This window comes from Momordica charantia, assembly GCF_013281855.1.
Source record: "Momordica charantia cultivar OHB3-1 chromosome 2 unlocalized genomic scaffold, Mcharantia_2.0 BLBB01000002.1, whole genome shotgun sequence".
Taxonomy (NCBI): domain Eukaryota; kingdom Viridiplantae; phylum Streptophyta; class Magnoliopsida; order Cucurbitales; family Cucurbitaceae; genus Momordica; species Momordica charantia.
The window spans coordinates 17,899,249-17,904,588 of NW_028275160.1; the positions used below are offsets into that span (position 1 = coordinate 17,899,249).

Here is a 5,340-nt window from a genome sequence, read left to right on the forward strand (position 1 = left end):
CCTGCGTAAGATATTGTCAGGTCCTAGCTTATATAAAAAAGGCTCATCCCAACGATAACATCGAACTTCATTTAAAAATTTCTTTACCTGTTGCTTGTTGAACTCATAAGGAACTATTCGACTTACCAAATAATTTGCTATATCGGCATACCACGGAACTGAATCAACTCGCAAGAGTTGCTCGTCAATAAACTGTTCACGTATAACAGTTCCATCATCACACAGCGGGGATTCCAATCTAGACAGGTGATCAGCAACTTGGTTTTTAGTACCCTTCCTGTCCCTAACTTCAATATCAAACTCTTGAAGTAACAAAATCCACCGTATCAAACGTGGTTTAGCATCTTTTTTAGCAAATAAATATTTTAAAGCAGAATGGTCAGTAAAAACAATGACTTTTGTGCCTATCAAGTAAGACCTAAACTTATCAAAGGCGAACACAACTGCTAACAGTTCCTTTTCAGTAGTAGTGTAATTGAGTTGTGCACCGGTCAGAGTCTTACTAGCATAATACACAGGATGCAAGATCTTGTTTTTACGTTGTCCTAACATAGCTCCTATTGCATAATCACTGGCATCACACATGAGCTCAAAAGGTAAATCCCAATTAGGTTCGATAATTATAGGAGCTGAACTTAGAGCAACTTTCAACATTTCAAATGATTTTAAACAGTCATCATAAAAAACAAATGGTCTATCATGTTCTAACAATTGACACAAGGGTTTAGAAATTTTGGCAAAGTCTTTTATAAAACGGCGGTAAAATCCCCCATGCCCTAAAAAACTTCTAATCCCTTTGACATTTGTAGGAGGAGGTAGCTTTGAAATGATGTCTATCTTAGCGTGGTCTACCTCTATTCCTTGCTTGGAAATTTTGTGACCCAAAACAATACCCTCTTGTACCATGAAATGACACTTCTCCCAATTTAGGACTAGGTTTGTTTGTTCACATCTCTTCAATACTCTCTCCAAATTAACTAAACAAGCGTCGAAAGAATTTCCAAAAACAGAAAAGTCATCCATAAAAACTTCTAGAATATTTTCTACCATGTCAGAGAAGATGGCCATCATACACCTCTGAAAAGTCGCGGGTGCATTGCATAGTCCAAAGGGCATTCGCCTAAAAGCGAACGTACCATACGGACACGTAAATGTTGTCTTCTCCTGGTCTTCTGGAGCAATAGTAATTTGATTATAACCCGAATATCCATCTAAAAAACAATAGAATTCCTTACCTGCCAGACGGTCGAGCATCTGGTCAATAAACGGGAGAGGGAAATGGTCTTTCTTTGTTACCTTGTTGAGTTTGCGATAATCAATGCAAACTCTCCACCCGCTCACAGTTCGGGTTGAGATGAGCTCATTCTCCTCGTTGGCCACCACGGTTATACCCCCTTTCTTTGGTACACACTGTACTGGGCTTACCCAGCTGTTGTCGGATATTGGGTATATAACACCGGCGTCAAGCCATTTCAGAATTTCTTTCCTTACAACCTCTTTCATCTTCGGGTTCAACCGCCTTTGACTCTCAATAGAGTTCTTAGCATCTTCTTCCAATAGAATTTTGTGCATGCAAAAGGCCGGGCTTATCCCTCGGATATCTGCTATCGTCCATCCAATGGCCTTTTTGTGCTTCTCCAAAATCTGCAATAAAGAATATTCATTAGTAGGTGATAAATTGGAAGCTATAATAACTGGTAAAGTGTCGTTATCCCCTAGATACGCATATTTCAAATGCGACGGCAATGGCTTCTGCTCCAACGTGGGTGGTTCCACTATGGACGGAAGTAACGACTTGCATTCTTCTTTTTGTATTTTTTCAATAGGATTAGCCACATCTTCTGGTCCTTCTGCTATCTTATCAAGCTCTTCTTCAATCTCTGTAACTAATAAGTCATAAAACTCGTCAAACATAACAGGATTCAAGCTATTTATAGCAGAGCACTCTTCAAAGTCTCCTGGTAATTTCATGGCATCTAGAACGTTAAATTTAACTTCTTCATTATTTACCCTCATTGTAATTTCTCCATTCCTCACATTAAAAACTGTATCCCCAGTGGCTAGAAATGGTCTTCCCAAAATAATGGGAACGTCTAAGTCTGCCTCGCAATCTAGAATGATAAAGTCCGCAGGGAAAATGAATTTGTCCACCTGGACTAAAACATCTTCTATCTTTCCCTCAGGTCTTATGATAGATCTATCTGCTAGTTGAAGGGTAACCGTAGTAGGTCTAGCTTCTCCTATGCCTAAAGATTTGAAAACTGATAATGGCATAAGATTAATGCTAGCGCCTAGATCACATAATGCCCTACCTAATTTTTTTCCTCCTATGGAACATGGAATGGTAAAACTGCCAGGGTCATTACATTTCATGGGTAGCGGGCTGCCTGCAGCTTCACTACTACATTTTGTCATGGCTACCAGTTCATGCTCTCCTATTTTTTTCTTCCTAGAAACTATATCTTTCAAAAACTTAGCATAATTTGGCATCTGTTCTAGAGCATCTACTAATGGTATATTTATATGCAGTTGTTTTAAAATATCTAAAAATTTTCTAAACTGGGAATCATTATTTTTCTTTACTAATCTTTGTGGAAACGGGGGAGTAGGGGTAAAAGAAGGCTGTACCTGTGGAGGAACACTCGGGGTGTCCTCATTACCTTTTCTAATATTTTCTTTTTCTGGTGTTGTTGGATTTTCTGGTATCTTTACAATTGGTTCAGTGGACGGAATCTGTACATCTGTTGTTGGCATTGTTGGTCCATCATATGCCAGTCCACTCCTGAGGGTGACAGCTTTGCACTGTTCTTTCCCTTCTCGTTTTGGTAATTCAGTATGGCCTGGAAAATAACCTTGTGGTCTATTCTTCAATTCATTGGCAAGTTGTCCCAATTGGGTCTCGAAATTCCTCATTGATGCCGCTTGGGATTGTATCACTGCGTCGGTTCGGGCCATGTACTCCTTCATCATATTCTCAAGATTTGAGTTGTTATTTTGAACTGGTGGAGTCTGTGTTCTCTGATTGTACTGCTGTTGCGGTGGTGGGATGTATTGCTGTGTAGGTGGAACATAGGGCTGCTTGTTCTGCTGGCTCTGCCCTTGATTAAAACCGCTCGAACCTCCTTGTCCGCCCCATGAGAAATTAGGGTGGTGCCTCCAACCTGGGTTGTAGGTGTTCGAATATGGGTTAAAGTTCCTATTGTTCCCATGTCCTACATAAAAAACAGAAGCAGGGTTATGTGGACAATTATCATAAATATGGTTTTCACTGCAAAATGAACAAATGAGATCGTTGACTTGGCAAACAGGGGCAGGAGTGCAATAATCCGACTGCACAGGTTGTATCGGCGTGGCTAATGGATTTTTTATTCCCAATGCCATCTCTTTCAGCCTCTGGTTCATTGTAACCATCTCTTTTTGCATCGAGGTCGCAATGTCCAGAGCCAAAACTCCAGCTGGATCTTGCTTCTTTGGTGCTGCCCTAGATCTTTGCGAACACCATAGTTCGTTGTGTGAAGCTAAGTCATTTAGGATGTCAACTATCTCGTTGAATGTCTTCTTTGTAAAGGCTCCGTTGGCAGCATTGTTTAGCATCATCTTAGTAGGATGATCTAAGCCTCTAAAGAAATGTTCTATCTGGATGCATGCCGGCAAGCCATGGTTCGGACATTTCCTGATTAGTTCTTTAAATCTCTCCCACGCCTCGTGAACAGGTTCACGATCATACTGTCTAAAGGAGATGATCTCCTCTCTGATATCAGCGTGGCGAGTAGGTGGGACGAATTTTGTTAAGAACTTCTCCACTAACGACCCCCATGTGGTGATGGATCCCGGTGGAAATGCATTGAGCCATGCTCTAGCTTGGTCCTTCAAAGAAAATGGAAAAAGTGTTAGTCTCAGAGCATCGTCTGTTATACCAGGTAATCGAAATGCATTTGCAATTTGAATGAATGATTTCAGATGATCATGTGGATCCTCATGTTCCTGCCCTCCAAAATGTCCAATTGTCTGCAACATTTGGAACATCATTGGTTTAAGCTCAAAGTTTGCGTGGGCTGGAATAGGGTTGACTATCCCTGAATCAAAGTTCTGAAAAGCCGTGGCGGCATATTCTCGCATTGCCACGTCTCTGTTGTCTGCCATCTGGATATGGTTGAATTCATCATTTCTTGCATGATCCTTCATATTACCGTTAACAGCAGGTGGATCAACCGGATCACGAGGTGGAATATCTGCCATTGATGTGCTCGTACTCTCTACCTCACTTTCAGGACTGATTTCACCTTCTCTCTCTTTTTGCTTTTCTAGTTGTTTTCGAAGTCTTTGCTCCTTTCGAGTTTTTCGAAGGGTCCGCTCAATCTCAGGGTCAAGGGGTAGAAGAAAAGATCTTGTGCTCATGCACTTTAACTTACCCTTGTGAGATAAACGACCAAAAATATAGAACAAAAACGGTGGATGGAAATTACACCCAACAACAATTCACAAAAATAAAAACTAAAAGAATTTGAAAATAATTTTAAAACTAAAGTCCCCGGCAACGGCGCCAAAAACTTGACTGGGATGTTTATGCTGAATGCACACACTAAGCGTGGTAACAATTATATAGATGCAAGCGCACACCTGTCAGAGTAATATAAAATGGATGGAGTATCCAAGTATCGATCCTCATGGACTTCTAAACAATTCCCAAACTCTGAAGTTTTAAAGAATAGTGAATGTTGAAATGAGTGATTCTTGTAAAATGGGAAGTGGTCACAAATAATGGTTTTGGATTTGGGATTTGGACTTATAATAATAAAACCTAGCCCGATTTACTTCAAGTTAGCCAACAAAGAATCAAGGACATGCTAAGGATAATATGCATTTTACTTTAGAAACTAACGACTACGCTTCTCACTTTACTTATGTCTAAGCAAGTTCAAAGTCCTAAGACATTCCCTAATATGTCTATTATGAGATATATCTTAGTTTTAGGATGGAAATAGTCGCAACCTCGGGTTAAGGTCCTATGTCTAGGCTACTTAAGCGGAACCCTTATGTCTAAGGCGCTCCTCTCCTCGGTTTAACCACTCAACAATGCAAATAAGCAACCTTTTCAGTATTGACTTGTTAAGACTTACAGTGGCCTTCTCTAAATCCTAACTTTTTGGGAAAACATGTTGAGCAATGAATGGAAAGTAAAAACACTACTTCTTAGCAACCCTTTTTAGACATAAAAGGCTAACTATCCATAACCGGGCTAGAGACGGGAATTTAGAAAGACATATTGAAGAAAATACAGCAAGTAAAATGGTTGAATGTGGAATGCATGTGTGAAAAACAAAAGTTAACTAATGGAGA

General features: G+C 40.1%; 1 non-coding gene across 1 annotated transcript; it reads left to right on the top strand.

The window, feature by feature from the left end:
* The first annotated feature begins 3,652 nt into the window (after positions 1 to 3,652).
* LOC148212942 (small nucleolar RNA R71) lies at positions 3,653 to 3,759 on the top strand. The gene has a single exon (XR_015789568.1). It is a non-coding gene; the product is annotated as a small nucleolar RNA R71 (small nucleolar RNA).
* Positions 3,760 to 5,340: the final 1,581 nt, after the last annotated feature.